Consider the following 17474-nt stretch of genomic DNA (forward strand, 5'->3'; position numbering starts at 1 on the left):
TGCCCCTCAGAGCACTTGATAGTCTCTCTGCTGCCCTTACTAGGCACACAGTAACTATTGACTCATTGAGGGAAGAAACTGAGGTAGACGGATTATGTAACTTGGCTAGTGAAATACACCAAATTTAGGGCAGAATAAGGATTGAGACCTAATCCTTTTTTCCATAATAGTTTTTCTCTAGATAACTAGAATTTAAAATTCAAACGATAAATGTACCTTCACCGTGGAAACATGTTATATATTCAGACAGATGTGAGGTTTATTTTTTCGCTCTTTGATTAATTCTACCTTGCAACTTATTTATTTTCAAACACTATCTATATAATTCTAGTATTTTAAAAAAAATCCCTTATGTAATCATGGACATTACTGAAGATCTTTCAATAGATTTCTCTTAATTGTAGGGAGAAATTTTAACTGTGCTGGTTTCTCCTTAAAACCATCAACAACAACAAAACAATCTAGCCATTTAAAGTTTTACTCAGAAAAATACTTAAAGAGGAAATATGAGTAGGTTATTTACAATGTGGGATTAAAATATAAAGAAACACATTCAACATGACTAGTATAATTTCAGCACGTGAGCTGGGAGATATTTTACTCTTTAACTTCTATAAAAGTTATCAGGGAATCTCTGTGCCTTTGGATCGTACCACAATTATTTCATTGAGCAGTTCTTCCTAATTCCACACTGCCAGCTGAAAAGAAAAAAATGTATTTCAGTAAGAAAGAAATAGCCACACTCTTCCTCAATTCTGCCATAATTCACTTTCCTCTGCTGGCGGCTCCAGTCCACTCCTGACTGATGGTAGGCAGCAGCATATGGCAACAGTGAGAGAATTTATAAAAGAAGTCTGCTAATGGTAACAAACAAATAAATAATCAGGAGGACCCAACAGTCAGGAAGAGTTAATAAAGCTGGCAAATGCTTGGTTAGTAGAGCTTCTCATGGTGAACAATGCCAAGTGCCTGCACGAATCTTGGTTGAGCTTTTCCTCATCAGGCAAAGCATATTAATTTCTAAGACTGTACTGAATTTAATATATTGTACATTGAAGTACTTATTACTAAAGCCTTCATATTTCTTGTGGTCTGGTGATTTTCCAAAATTGAACCCTATAAACCAGATAAGTAAACTGTGATAATCTTAGCAGAATGCAAAATCTAATTATTTCTGCCTTGCAATGCAATGAAAAAACAAAAAGCCTGCAAACTTTACCAAAACATTTAGAGGTAGAATGGCTAGCATGTGCCTTCCCTGTCTTATTAGCAATAAGGAATTTTAGGCTTCTAGGATGGTTTGATGTACAGTAAAAATAAATTTGTTTTGATAATTAATTTGCTTATATCAAACTAATTGCTAAGTCCCTTTCTCTGCCTTCCCGTACCGAATACTCCTTTAATTAGATTTTTTTATTTCTATCATAGTACCTAATAAAAAGATTAAAATGTTCCTGATCAAAGAAAATAGTACTCTAGAACAATAGAGTTTTTTTCCTTTGGTTATGTACCTTCAATTTTACCTTTGTCTAATCCTTCTAGACTTCACAGGCTAGGAAAACTGCTTCTCTTTTCGACCCAAATTAGAATTTTCATCTCAACTGTGTCATACAGATCTGTTTTAAAAATTATGATGCTTATTATCATGTGATTCTTTGCAATATAGAATGGTCTCTTCTGGCTTTCTAGATTTTTGAGTCTATTTAAAATATCAAAGTTTCAGGTTTTGTACTTAAATGACGGTATTCATGCTCTTTCTCTATCTCGAAGACAGGAACTTGCCCCCTCCTTTCATGATGAGGGAAAGGATTATCAGCTGTTCTCAAACTTAGCTTCAGATGCTGATCACCAGGGGAATTTAAAACAACAACAAAAATAAAAACAAACATTGAATTTTAGACAAGTAGTAGTAGACTGCAGAGAATTTAAAATTGGACTCTTTGAAGCTGAAGTCCAGATAACAGCATTTATTTTTAGTCTCCAGGTGATTCAAGTGTTAACACACAACTGTTAAAACCTCTGAACTGGAGGTTGCATAAAGCTCTACATCCCTTTCTGTGTCACTGATGAGCAATCTTTAGAGTTTGGGGCTTTCCAAACTTCTCACAGTACAACATACGAAACCCAAAGCTTCCCCATTTCCCACTTTAGACTTCCTTAAGTTAGCTGTTCCCCATTCCCATGCAGCGGGGGAGAGGTGTGTTAAGGAAGACCAAAGCAACTCACCAACATTCACAGGGATCCATGGACAAACGTTCCAGACTTTTGATCTTAGCAGATCTGGAACCTTCAGTTGAACTATTTGAACCTCGGAAGGTACTGGTACTTAATTTTCCTTGGCATTCCCTCTCAATTATCTCCCCTATAAATTGAACTTCAAGCTCCTCCATTCAACAACATTCTTCTACACTCTTATCTTCACATTGCCCTGTGTTTTATCATCAGTAGGATAAACGGTAACATCAAGACTTTTGAGGTAAGAAAGACCTGTTTGTGAATTCTGTTTATTTTTCCTGAAATGTACATTCTAGTTTTATGGAAGAGATGGCAATACGTACTTCATGGGCTTGCCTCAAGGATCACGCAAAGTAATGTGTGTGAAGTGCTTGGTACAGGGTTTGATCCCTAAAAGCTACTTCTCTTTCTAATCTGCAACATTCTCACACATCCTCAAGAATATAGGTCCTCTGTAAACTAACTTCTCCCATCCTGAACTTTTTTTCCCAGTAGGTTCTTTATGGTTCCAGATGCTACTAGAATCAGATTCTTCTCTGAAGTTGCAATATTTCTTTGGTCTTCCTGGTAGACAGTACTCAAGTTCCCACATTCTCTCTTTTATTTTCACGTTACATCTCCTTGAATAAATATATAAGCATATTAGAAAGTTTATGATTTTACAAAACAACGCAATTAAAATCACTAAACTTGTATTGACCACCTACTCTTTTCCAGGCACTCATCTATGCAGAGATATTGCTTGCAATTGAGTAATTGGCCCAAGGACTAAAGCAGTGTAAATGGCCAGTACTCAGATGCAGCTGGTGGGTGCAGTGTCACTAATTATATTCTATCTAAAATCTAAATATGCTTTTGTTCTGTGCCTGGATTTGAGTGGATTTCTTAACCAGCTAGAAGAACTCTTACTGATGCTTTGAAATTATGTATTAATAGGATTTACTTCTAACCCCAAAGTAAAAAAAAAAAAAAAGATCTGACTGATTGTCAGATCAGAAAAACTGTTTTGGGTTGAAATAGCATGCTCTACTTCATGATATATCCCATCAAGAAAGGTGGGCCAAAGGGTGGCTGAGGATGCTCAGGGCAAATCTCTTCTCTAGGAGGTAATTCTGCACTGAGTCCAAAAGCTGACTGTACACTGAGTCAGAAAACCTACAATTAGATTTGGCATTTCCATTGCCTTGCTGTGAGGATTCAAATCAGTCAACTCTCATGGCCAGATATTTCCTATCTGTAAGCATTTCTGTAATGTGTACCTTGTGCCCTGAATTCCACTAGACGCTGTAAAGGATAGATATAAAGATTAAGGACTTTATGATTTAACTGGAAGGAGATCTTCAGACATGACATAAAGAACAAAATAAAGTGGTATATTTGAATTCTACTTATTTGGTTGCAGACTGGGTATTATTGAAATGCCACAAAGAGAGCAAAATCATTGCTAGCTGTTGTAGTTAGTGATGACCATATGCCACTACAAAAGATTGTTTGGAGAAATGAGTTGAACAAAGGGTTGCTATGTATTTAAAAGTGTAAGATATCCTTATAAAGGTAGTCATATGATTAAATGCCGTTATTCTGTGAAATCAGAAATCTATTGCTGAGATTTTGATGTTAGATCCACAGTTATTTCCTTTGAATTAAAAACATACAAGAGTAAATTCAGGGCCCCGTGCATGGCCTAGCGGTTAAGTTCTCGCGCTCCTCTGCGGCAGCCCAGGGTTTTGCTGATTCGGATCCTGGACGCGGACATGGCACCACTCATCAGGCCATGCTGAGGCGGCGCCCCACATGCCACAACTAGAAGGACCCACAACTAAAATATACAACTACGTACTGAGGGGATTTGGGGAGAAAAAGCGGAAAGAAAAAAAAAGAAAAAAGAAGATTGGCAATAGCTGTTAGCTCAGGTGCCAATTTTTTTTAAAAAAAGAGTAAATTCACCAATGTGCTAGTCTGCCTGTTATCTAGTGTAATCAGCGAGAATGCAGGTGGCCTTTATAGGGCTTTATGGCCTCTTCCAGTATTATGTGATGGGCTTTCAGCACTCACTTCCTGTTACCGCCAATCCATCTAAATTCTGTTTCTTCAGTATAAAATTTTTTATCTTTTCCATTAAACGGGAAAAGTCACTTAACAACAAAATTTTGGACAATGCTCAAACACCATTTCAGACAAACTACCAACATTATGGGAGAGGCAGTGAGGGTCTGTAGATCCTTCATAAATGGTCAACGTCAGATCTGCGAAGGAATTGATTATAATTTACATTTACATAGGATCGTTAAGGCTGTAAATTCACAGACTTTGCAAACTTCACCTGTCGTGAAGGTGAAGAACAAATCTGAACATAGCAACCCTTTGGGGGCACCTAGGGATTTGATAGACTGAAGTGTTACATTTAATTGAAAATATAAGGGATTGTTAAGTCAGAAGCGTTCAATTATGTGAACTGGAATAGTGCCAAGCCTCTTATTCTTTCCTTGGGGCATTCGGAACTCCCAAGAAGTGACCAGATTGTCTATGCTAAGGCTTGCGTGTGAAGGACACCACCGGAGCAACTGGTCACTGGGGACAGTTATAAAGTGAGAGTGGGGATTTTATTTTTTACAGTGAAATGGCCCTTGTCTAGATGACAATACAATCATAGACTAAAGTGACCTAGAGAAGAGTTCTTTGCATAAACACTTTTTCTACTTTATTCTTCTGTTAAAAACTTATGAACTAAACATGAAATTCCACTTAAATTTTACAAAGTGAATTATTGTGCAAATAAAGGTAATATTATGTAGGATTAAGGAAAGAATTCTGAAGAATTAACCACTTCAAATGAGCTGTACATATTTCCAACTAGCTGCATATATTTTAAAGGCTAATTACTCAGGTGAGAGGATAGGTAAGTTCATTTTATGTTTTGGAGCAGAAGAAAATGCATATGAAAAGTAAAAGCAAAGGCTAAGGCTATAAAGAAATACTTTCACATAGACCTTGATCCCAAAGGCAGTTTTATTGTTATTAATATTTTCACAACATTTTTCCATTTTAACATTTATTTTTACATATTAATGTTTCCTTTTTTTTTTTTAAAGATTTTATTTTTTCCTTTTTCTCCCCAAAGCCCACCTGGTACATAGTTGTATATTCTTTGTTGTGGGTCCTTCTAGTTGTGGCATGTGGGACGCTGCCTCAGCATGGTTTGATGAGCAGTGCTGTGTCCACGCCCAGGATTCAAACCAACGAAACACTGGGCCGCCTGCAGCAGAGCACACAAACTTAACCACTCGACCACCGGGCCAGCCCCTAATGTTTCCTTTTTTAGCTCTTTGATATGATAACTTGACATGAGTTCACAGCTACTGAGTGAACAATGATTGTGTTGATATACTTTTATAGTTTATTTTTATTTCATTCATAAAGAAGCAATGGAGGCAAGAAGTTAACTGACTGACAAGTGGCAGTGGTATGTCAAGAACCCTAGGCTAGGCTCGCATACCTTTCTACCATGCAAATTACTTTTCAAATAGTGCCCTTGCATTGCCAGGCATTTCGTATTTGCAGAATTCTTGCATTCTCAGGTGTGCCTTCATGACACAGCTCTTCATCTTCTCCCGACTTCCCATCTTTATGCTGGAGCACTAACCAGAGTCTTTCATAAATGCTTTTCTTATTTCTATAGCTATTCTCTCCTCCTTGTTGCAGCCTTACCCCATTGTGCCTGTTTTTGGAGATTGGGTCTTTAGGAGGTAAATAAGGTTAAATGAAGTCGTAGGAGTGGGGTTCTAATCCAAGAGGACTGGAGCATGCTCAGAGGAAATTCATGACCAGATAAGGAGGTTGTCTGCAAGCCAGGAAGAGAGTTCTCAGCCAGGAACTGATCCCTGCCAGAACCTTGCTCTTGGACTTTCCAACCTCCAGAACTGTGAGAAAATAAACTTCTGTTATTTAAGCCCCATAGTCTATGCTATATTGTCATGGCAGTCCGAGCACAGTAAGACACTTGTTTCACACATATTTCTTCCCTCCTCCTTATCTTAAATCCTGACTGTGGCTATTTCCAAGATCAGAGCTCCCATTATTCTGAAAAATTGCTAATTGAAAGCAAACATCACAATCAAGATATGAACTCTTAGTCGGAGTCAGAATTTTCACCACATCTTTACTTCTGGGTGAACTTATATGACCCAACAAACTTCTTAACATTTTTCTGTGTGTTGGGGCATAGGATTTCAGTGGTGGGAAAGAAACAGAGTGTGGGTGTGTTCTAGAAACTGAAATAAATCTAAAACTGGATACATCCCATGCTGTGTCAGAAAACCGTGTGTGGTAGATTGTGTTATGCATCCCCATCTTTTGCCAGGACTTGCTTTGGGAGACACATTCCACCTTTCTGTCCCCTCTTAACAACAAGCTTGGGTATTGATTGGTTTGGCCAGCGAAATATGAGTTGAAGTGGCAACGTACAGTTTTTAGCATAAACTTTAATAGCCACTGTTGGTTTTGCCAGTTGTCCTGTCAATTTCCCTTTGGCATGTCCTGAGTAGGGCTGTTTCTCAGCATGGATCCTGAAATGCGAAGATATATACAGAAGAACCACAGTCAACCCACCGCCACTGGGCTGTGTTAGAAGCCACTGAGACTTAGGACTTTGTCACCACAGCCTAACTTACCAAAAGATAACTGAAACCGGGTATTATGAAGAGTCTGGAAACTTAAATCAGCTCATAGAAGGTCTTGTGAACTTGATGTTTAGACATGATCTTATCGCCAAGAGAAAAACCGCAGAAAGATATTAAGGAGGGCACTGTAAGCTTTCTTTTACTTTTCTTTAGTTCAGTTGCTCATTTATGTTTAGTTATGTTGAAGTAACAAAGGCAAATGATTAAAAAAATTAAATAGTACTAAAAATCTTGCAATGAAAAAGAATAGTACCCTGCTGAATACCCTCTCCCAAACACAGGTCCTATTTCCCGGTGGCAAAGAATTTTAATAATTTGTTTTGCACATTGTATCATACTTCCTCTGTATTTCTTAAACCTTTGTTCATAATGCTGTTTTGATTTATGCATTTTAAACATTATGATCACTATTTTTAAGTACATCGATGTGGCAGTTATTTTACAAAATTGCTGAAAAGTCTTAGGCACTCCTTCCATTGAGAGATGGGGTCTATGACCCCTCCCTTTAAGTCTGGGCAAACTTATGGCTTGCTTGTAACCAAGGCAATGTAGCAGAATGTGTATGACTTCTGAGGCTAGGTGTGGCCACATGGAAATGCGTCTGTCAAATCTCTTGCTATGGGGAGCATAATCCAGCCTCTGCACTTTGGATCCACCCCAACTGAAGTTCACACTGAGACAATGCCTCCCTTGGGCTGCTCCAGCCAGTGACTGAATGCAGGAGGGCTAGTAAGGTAGACCTGTATTGCCACCTGAAAACTCTCATTGCCTTTTCTGGCTTCTTTCACTTTTCCCCTCACAAGCATATCACCCTATAAATCTCTTGCACGTCTAATCCCTATCTTGATGTCTGTTCCTCAAAGGACCTAAACTAACCACTAGGTAAGAAAAGGCAGTGTTGCTTGCTCCTTGTGTACAGGGCCCCTTTCTCCTGGAGGTCTGATCCACCATGTAAGAAGTCTGACTGCTCCGACACTGTTGTGCTGAAAGGAAGCCCAGAAAACATAAAATGTGGAGACATTATGTGAAGGTCTTTCGTTGACTGCTGCAGGGGAGGTCTCAGCTGACATCTGGGATCAATCACCGGACATGTGAGAGGAGACACTGCTATCTGTTTCCAGCCCCAACCATCAAGTCACCCCAGCTGTTCAATCGTCTTACCCGAGGCTCTAGTCACTATATAATAAAGAGGAGCTGTTCCTGCTCTGCCGTGCTGGGATTCCTGACACACAGAATCATAAGCCTAAAAGATTACTTTGTAAACTACTAAGTTGTGATTGGTACCTGTGGATTGTGAGTTTGATCCACTGAAACCCTTTGTGGCCTCAAGTGAGGATGTGTCTTTCGTGGGAAATTTTGCAATTGTATCTTTCAGGTACTTCGAAAATATATGGGGCAAATACGTGGCTATTTCTGATGTTAGTTTTCAGCATGCGCTTTCTCGGAAAATGTATATATGTGAACAAGTTCATGGTTACGTCTATTTTTTCAACCAGAGACCTTTTATATGAGAAATCTTTACAACCAGAAACTTCTACTGAAGCAGTTCCAATGTTAGCTGATGTACTCACCACAGGGATTTTTTTTCTTTTTTTGAACTAATTGTGTTTTCAGCTTATCTATTGGTAAAAATGGAAGTAGTCACTAAACCTGATAATTGATTGATTAAAGAACTTCTGGTTAAAAATCATTTTCTCTCAGAAATCATTTTTCCATTGTCTTTTAGCGCTAAGTATTGCTGGTGACAAGTCTGATTACGTTGAAGTTGTGACTTTTTGTGAAATCGTGCCCCAGCTTGGCTTTTTCCCCTTCACTGTCCTACTTCCCCCTTCTCTTAACAGTTTTTCCTGAGAGCCCGCCCTTAATAAATCACTTACACACACCTCCAGTTCTCAGGGTTTGCTTCCTGGAATCACACCTAAGCTAGGTTGTAGAGTCAAATGCTTTATCCTCCAAGAAAAGGCATTTCAAAAAGGGATGAAAAAGCTGTGGGGGTGCAGAGAGCTCACTGAGTACAGCCTTGATCCTTGAAGTATTTCAAGTATAATTGACATGCAGCATCCTGTTAGTTTCAGGTGTGCATCGTCGGGATTTGATATTTATATACGTTATGAAATGGTCACTGGATAAGTCTGTCACCATACAAAGTTATTGTAATATTATTGACTATATTCCCTATGCCGTACAATACATCCTGGTGGCCTATTTATTTTATAACTGGAAATTTGTACCTCTTAATCCCCTTCACTTATTTCGCCCACCCCTCCAATCCCTCTCCCTTCTGGTAACCACTGGTTTGCTTCCTGTATCTACGAGTGTTTCTGTTTTGTCTTGTTTGTTCACTTGTTTTGTTTTAGATTCCACATATAGGTGAAATCATATGGTAATTATCTTTGTCTGCTTTATTTTACTTAGCATAATAGCTTCTATATGGAATATTACTCAGCCATTAAAAAGAATGAAATCGTGCTATTTGTGGCAACATGGATAGACCTAGAAGATATTAGGCAAAGAAGTGCATTTTAAATAAAAAACATTGCAGGGTCTCTATACCCTTCTTTCAGCCATCTTTTTTAGCGAATTTTTAGCTACTAACATTCCATAAACACCAGTTGAACACTTTTTGTTCCTGTCTCAACTTCTAGATAGCCTTGGAATTCCAATAGGTTATTATTAACAAGGTAAATATATTACAAAGTCTAATCACATTATTCAGTGTCTTGCTTTTTGCTTATCAAATAAAAGATCACAGCCTTCAGATACAAGAAATTTATTGAAAAGTTTCATGTGCACCTAAACACCTATTACTTCATGTTCCTCAGGACATTAATCTTTCTGTTTATCATCTTTGCTTTTTCATATGTTCAGACCCCAGCACCTTATCACACATTCATAAGAACACAATAAAACAATGCTTGCTTGTGCGAGTGCTGTAACAAATTGTTACCACCTCCCCAAAGGGGAAAACGTTCAAAGGTTCCACTTGAAACCATGTTTTCAATAATGTCCTTTGTGTGCTATTCTCTTCCTTTTATTCTCAGTATTCATAGTTGTGTAAGGAGATATTATTCCCACTGTGCGCTAAAGTTCCTGCTGTGCTTGAAAGCTTGTTCCTGACAGCTCACAGACATTTCAGTGAGAAGAATCTAGTGCTCCCCCACTCTAAAATGCTCGCTCAAGAAGAAAAATGTTTATACATTTCATTTCTGCCATCTTACAACATTTCTCTGCTGATGATCTATAGAAAGAGGGCAAAGAAGAATGAGTTTCATGATCACCTTTTGGTGCCAGTGCAGACCTCCCCCTGGGACACATTTCCCACCTGATAGGTGGTCTGCTCTGCTCAAATACTAGTGAGCTGGTGAAATTCAGCAAGAGCCTATGACCCACCTCTCCCACCTGGGGCTCAGAGCAGCAGGGTTCAGATAAGTGTCTGAGAAGCTTATGTTGAAAATCTCCTCCGTAATGTCTTTCTTAACCCGTGCATCTGATCTTCCTACTTAGAAGTTTCTGTGGATGCTGAAGGCTGAGATCACAGAATGAGCCCTTTGCTCCTCATGCTTTCTGGGGAAACCTCTCACCTGTGTCTGGAAGACTTCTAATGGGCTCAGATTATAAATTGAAGAAAGCCATATTCACATCAAGAAGTCGCGTTCGTAATCTTTCCTTAGACTAGAACCATTTTTAGTTTTAGTTTCCTTTGAGATTTGATAACAAATACATGATAAGGTTTCTCATTACAGGAGAAACATCGTTATTGGCAAATTTCCAAAGTATTAGGAAAAGTGAGACTCTCTTCTTTGTAATAATTACATAGAACAGTAATTAGAGGTCTGGGACTTGTGTGATTAAGTAGATTTCATACCTAGATTCTTCTGTAAGTCAATACACCTGTGTATTTCCAGTTTCTAAATATAGCTACTTTCTTAATTCTTTTCGACCCCATTTCTTTTAAATTGTACCTCCAAGTATTTGAAGTTCTCCAAAGCTTATCTATTTTATCCTCTTTCCAAGTCACAACAGAAGCCATGCCAAGGTAATTAACTTTGATAACTTATTTAACATAAAGTTATTATAAGTGAGCAAACAGCACAAAAACTTTCCAGAAAACTCCCCAATTCTTAAGTTTCTACATTAGAGCACATGTTGCCATCTTCAAACCTTGAATAACACATATTATGAGTGAACAAATCAGGGTTTAGGTAAGTGCTTTTAAAAGTTTCATTTTTAATTTTTTGAGTGAAGAAATATTTTGAATAAATTGCAGTGAAAAAACAAATTCCAGACATGGGCTTAATCATCAGGTTTTAATTGCATAGATTATAAGTAAACACTTTTCAGCCAAAGACCATCTATAATTTCAACTGTGCTAATACTTTCTGAAGTTGTATAGGATTTGGTGATCTTAGGTCTAACAGAAGAAATTCACTAATTTTTGAGAAAGCCCTCAGCTTTTGGGTACATGGCAATTTGCTTTAGGTTTCTACTTCATAAGTTGGCTTCTTGATATTTTGATTTTCTGTTAGTGACGCCCTCTAGGGATATATCAGTTTGGTTTGGAAATCCTAGTTGACTGACTTCCCAGATAGTAGAAGAAAAAAAATAAGATTTCATCTTCAAGCATATTTAAAACATATCTCAGTATTTAGAAGTGCTCACAAAATAACAGTAGAGAGGATAACTGGGAGGACTGATGGATAATGACTAGACGTGATTATACTGTGATTTAAGTCATCTGCACAGGGATCCATACTCTGTCTTTTTTTTTTTTTTTTTTTGCTGAGGAAGATTAACCCTGAGCTAACATCTGTGCCAGTCTTCCTCCACTTTAGATGTAGGTCGCCACCACAGCATAGCTGACAAGTAGTGTAGATCCACACCTGGGATCTGTACCCATGAACCCAGGCTCCTGAAGTGGAGGGCACCAAAGTTAACCATTATGCCACTGGGCCAGCCCCCAATATAACTTTGAACATGAGCACATTCTTCTTGGACTGGGAAAGCTACTGGAAAACTAATCAATTCCCTGTGATAACATAAATCAAATCAAAATAAAACTTTTTTTTTGTCCTCTGTGTTTAGAACATTGTTAGAGTTTTTAGGTGAGAGAGGAGGAAGTTTTCAAGTGCGAGCAAGAGAGACTGATTAGAAAGTCTGGTCCAAATTCTCTTATCCAAGATCTTAAAAGAGGCAAAGGAAATTGATATTTTGTAATGAAACCCTCTGTGGTTTTATTTCTTTCTCTCCATCTCAAATACTGCATCTATTTTCTAGAAAAGAAAAGAAATATCTGATGATATCTTTATAAGTTTATCAAAACTAAAAGTACATACAAATTTTGAAACTTTGAATGAATACTGTTGTTGGCTTTTCTACTAGATCTTTTATCTGTACCTTTGATGTATTTAAACTTAATGTGATAGTAGAATATGTCTTGCTAAAAAAGTTTTAATTTACGAAAAAAAGCTTTAAAAATAGTGCAAATATTAAGTATTTGAGTGATTCAGGCTAAATTAAAATAATAATTAAAATTATAAAATGTCTGCTTCAAAATCTAAAGGTGCATATTCACATGCATGTAGCTGATTCTACCAATTTGAATGTATTTTAAGTTAGAGCAAGTCAATTGTTTGAGATACAGTGTTTGAAGGTGTAACTTTAAACAAGAAATTTGATGTCTTATTTTATCATGAAATGCTGCCGTTCGGCGGAGGGAAGGAGGAAATGTACAGAATTTGTTGCTAGCATGTACCAAAATTGGGACCTAATTTCCTTGCATTTTTGTTTAATGCTGTTCCAATTGGAGGCATGAAATGAGCTGGATGCCACATCTGAGGATGGCAGCTCCACAGGCATCCACCAACCTGCTGAAAGGCTTTGCATGTGTTTTGTTTATTTTCATGATTGTTTTCTCAGTTTACGAATGCTTATCCAGAAGCAGCTTTCTACGCTGGCAAGCAAAAATGAACGTACTCTGAATGTGTGTGTGTTCTAGTCATAGTAAGATCCTTTATTGGGAAATTAACAACTATTTGTTGATGAAAATGGGGTAGGGGAATCTGGTGATTTTAAAAGGATAAACATTAATCAGATATGCTTGAATAAAATCTGGCTACTGCCTGATAACTGAATAAAATAACCGAGCGATGAAAACATTGTGTAATACATAAGCGATTTGTCATGGGAAAAGATAGTGTCCACATGTTAAAAATGTCCATATGCAAATGAATGAAAACTCTTTTCCTCCCTGATCTCTGGCAGGTATACACAGGCATAGTGAGTTTTCTCACTTGATGTCCTCGTTCCTTTTGGTCATAAGTAAGACTAACCAACTCTGAAACATAGGTAGGCATATATCAGCAGCAAATCAGTGTACGGAAAAGTTAAGAGACTTGTTGTCTAGGATGAAGATTTCCCCCAGGTTAGAAGGAAACTGCAGAGACAACAGGGCAAACTGGTTGGGCTAGCCGTGTAGGCATAAACATCTGATGAAAACTTTGGTAGTACTTTATTTTATAGAAATATACTCATATGTCTCATATTTCTCATTTGTGATTTATTTTATGATGTGAATCTTTCTCCTGAAATTTGTTAGGCTCTTATTCTAGCCCTTCTGCATGCTGGTCTTAGTTTTTCCTCCCAACTTTATCCTTCACCATCTTTTCAACAGTTCTGTAGGTCAGAATTTCAGGCATTTGATGATGGGGATGATTTTGAGGGTATATACTTTCCCCAAATCATTTAGTGGTATACATTAAACAGGTTCAGCTTCTTTCATGTCCATCATGCCTCAATAAAGTGGTTAAAAAAAAAGAAGTTCAGGGGCCACCCCCAGGCCAAGTGGTTAAGTTCGCGCGCTCCACTTCAGCGGCCCAAGGTTTCCCTGGATCCGATTCTGGGCGCAGACATGGCACCACTCATCAGGCCACACTGAGGCAGCATCCCACAAAGCACAACTAGAGGCCCTCACAACTAGAATATACAACTATGTACTGGGGGGCTTTGGAGAGAAGAAGAAGAAGAAGAAGAAGAAAAGTTTGGCAACAGTTATTAGCTCAGGTGCCAACCTTAAAACAAACAGAAAAAAGAAGTTCAGGCACAGAGTCGCTCAGCTGGTTCTCTACTTAGAGTCCCCCAAGGCCAATACCAAGGTGTTGGCAGGGCTGCATTCCTTTCTGGAGGCTCCAGGGATGAATTTGCTTCCAGGTTCACACAATACAAGTTGTTTACAGAATCCATATCAATGCAGTGGTCTAGGACTGAGCTCCCCATTTCCTTGCTGACTGTTGGCCTAAGAGCTCTCTCAGCTTCTAGAGGCCCCCACGTTCCTTGGCAGGTGGCCACATTCCTCCATCTTCAAAGCGACACCAGCAGATTGAGTCCTTCTCATGCTTTTGTTTTTTAACATCTCAATGATTCATTATAAAATCTGAGGGGATATGGAACTTTCTTTTCTGTTTATTCTTTTTTAAAAATTATTTTATTGAGGTCACATTGGTTTATAACCTTATGTAAATTTCAGGTGTACATTATTATATTTCAGCTTCTGTATAGACTGCATCATGTTCATCACCAGAAGTCTAGTCCCATGCATCACCATACATATGTGTCCCTTTACCCATTTTGCCCTACTCCCCAACCCCTTCCTCTTTTGATGACCACCCATCTCTTCTCCTTAACAGTGTGTTTGTTTATTTATCTTCCACACACGAGTGAAATCACATGGTTATTTGTCTTCTCTGTCTGACTTATTCCACTTAGTATAGTACCCTCAAAGCTTCTCATGCTTTGAATCTCCCTGACTTCCCCTTCTCCAGTATCTCTTCTTACTCCAGCCAGAGAATTTTCTTTGCTTTTAAGGGTTCAGGTGATTAGATTGGGCTCACTTGGATAATCCAAGATAATCTCTCTATTTTTAAGGACCATACCCTTAATTACATCTGCAAAAACCCTTCTCAGAGATACCTAGATTAGCATTTGATGGAACAACCAGGGGACATCTTTAGAATTCTGCCTACCACAGCCATTACCACATGGTTGGCCTCTATCCTTTTTTACCTTGCGTTGGCTGCTGTGGTGTCTTTTTGAATTGGCTTTCCATACTCCCTTGGTGTGAATTAAACTGTGTGAAGAAACCTTTCGCGCAGATTTGGAAAGAACAAGTTAGAGGAAGCCCCTTGCACATTGACTAGGAAGGTAATCATTTTCCTGAAGCAGGTTCCAGTATTTGCTCTAGCTTCCTAAGTGTCAAGAAACAGCGGGGGCTGCATTGGCTTCTTGATTTGGTTCCATCTGTCCTGAATTATGGCTTCAATTGCCTCCTCTTTAGCTTCACGTTGTCTGAGGTGCTATGGCAGTGGTGGCAGCTGTACATCTGAGTGAAATTGTCGCAGTGGTGGTCTCTGAGGAAGGAGCTCCCCTGGTGAGCCAGTTCTCTATTCTTGGAGTTTTTTAAAGAGGCTCAGGCTAGAACATGCTTATTTATCTTTTATAGGATTTTGTAAGAACCCATTCCCTTGCATTCTTCTTTATGCCTAAAAGCATAGCAATAGTTTATGGTTCCTCCACTGAACTCTGCCTGACACAGTATTTGATCCCAAGAATAAATGAAACATAACAAACACTTAAAATACCTGGTTTTGGATTAGTAGTCAGGTAACAGATATAGAGAATCTGATGCTACAGTTTGCGACCTTGTGAGGCCTTGGCCAAACAATTGTTAACACTGTCATTTACAGTAACCTGGAAGGAAAATGCTCCACAGTGCCTGTGGCTTGGAGGGAAGTGGTCACATAGAGCAATAATGTTGATATCTCTTACCTGTCTCTAGTTGTTTTTAACAAAGTATTATATAAAACTGATGATCTTGGGCAAAAAATTTTAAGTGTGTGAGCAGAGATAGAAAGACATGGAAAGGTCTAGAAATGTGCAGCTTTACAGGATTGAAAAATCTATAGCTGCCTCTGTGCCCCAAGACTCAGGTGTTAAGGCCAAGCAAAGAAGCCAGTAAATAAAGTAAGTTAACAAAATTGTTAAGTCCAGAAAAGAAGTTTGGGTATGGCTATTGGCACCCAGAACCAACTGGAAGCAAATGCCTCATATATTTTGAAATAATTGTGTTACCAAAGAAGCCACAATTTTGAGCTAAAAAACTTGTGTCTTTTCAGTCTCCAAAACAGGCCTCCAGCTCCCAATCATGAGAAAGCAGAAAATGGACAATAAGATGGGCAGCCCAGAGGGAGAATCTACTCTCTAACATCCATTTCATATATGGCCACAAGAGACAAAGGAGAAGAAGCAACCTCTAAGAGGGCAAAGCCATGGGCCACAGAAGATACCAGAAGTGTGTTATTCTCAGAATGCTGAGGCAGGTTTATATGAGGAGCCATTTCATTTCCAGGAAAGGAGTTTTGCAATTCTAACCCACCAAAATTTTTCTTCACTAGTGACCAGTTATCACTGAGGGTCCTTAATGCCTCTCCTTTTTTGTATGATAATTTTAATTCATTCATCTTGTTCGTATTCCTTCAGATCTCTCCTCAGTTAAAGGCTTTATCCTGAAATCACATAGGTAAAGCCAATTATTTCAAAGCTATCTTAGTCTAAGTATATATTTTTTAATTTGTAAGGAATAATGAAAGTGATCAGTTTTATGTTGCAGTTATGTTTCTACTTTAGAAACACTAAAATTTATACTCAATTGCATTGTTTATACAGAGTTAAATTATCCATTTCCTAATGTAATCAACTTAGTGTTATGAATAAATTTTAATAAATGCCTTGAATTATTCTATGATTTTCATATTCTGCCAAATTTCTGTAGTTTGTGTAAATCATCCCAAATGTTTCCTTCTTATTCCCTAAATAATTGAGAAATACAGATAAAGAGATCTCACCTCAGGTGAATCAAAGCATCATTATAATGAAACAGAATATTTAGCTGCTTGAATATGAAATGATGCTATCTTGATTATGTGGTGGCATGCACAGTTAATTTTTGTCATAAATTACAGGAATCAGGATGCAGTCTTTGATGCAGTCAGGATAAACTGATATGAGCTTTTATACCATGACATCCACTAATTTTGGAAACTTGAAAAAACATTTTTATTATCATGATGTGGTTCATTAGATTCGTATCTTCTCTAAAATTCCTTTAAAATTATTATTCAAGTTAATAAAAATATTCATAATATATTTATCAACTACAATGTTCTAAGCATTCTCTTAGGCAGATTTGATATGTTATTTGTAATCTACTAGTACTGTAATGATTTTTTCAAATAGCATAATTGAACACAAATTAATAATTTCTAGAGGTACAATATGAATCTTTAAAATGAAACAAATGTAAAGAATGACAGTAAATAGGAATGAGAAATCATTAGGAAAGATATTTACCTATACAGAAAATACACTCTATGTTCCTCTGTAACACTCCCCCATATACATAGAAAGTTGTATAACAGACCTTCCTGAGTTATAGAAATTATCAACATGATGTCAATTGTAACTTATCTATGCCCTCCAGCCTTCCCCTCACCCCTTTAGGGGAAAATA

The 17474-nt window shown here is 37.9% G+C and overlaps 1 long non-coding RNA gene across 2 annotated transcripts; it reads left to right on the forward strand.

The window, feature by feature from the left end:
• The first annotated feature begins 2176 nt into the window (after positions 1 to 2176).
• LOC139046440 (uncharacterized) lies at positions 2177 to 16708 on the forward strand. 2 transcript variants are annotated; one of them, XR_011506525.1, is made up of 3 exons: positions 2177 to 2316; positions 15244 to 15336; positions 16082 to 16708. It is a non-coding gene; the product is annotated as an uncharacterized lncRNA (long non-coding RNA). The 2 variants fall into 2 exon arrangements; XR_011506524.1 differs by having other exon boundaries at positions 2177 to 2476; positions 16082 to 16706.
• The last annotated feature ends 766 nt before the right edge of the window (positions 16709 to 17474 follow it).

Source organism: Equus asinus, chromosome 10, assembly GCF_041296235.1.
Source record: "Equus asinus isolate D_3611 breed Donkey chromosome 10, EquAss-T2T_v2, whole genome shotgun sequence".
NCBI lineage: Eukaryota > Metazoa > Chordata > Mammalia > Perissodactyla > Equidae > Equus > Equus asinus.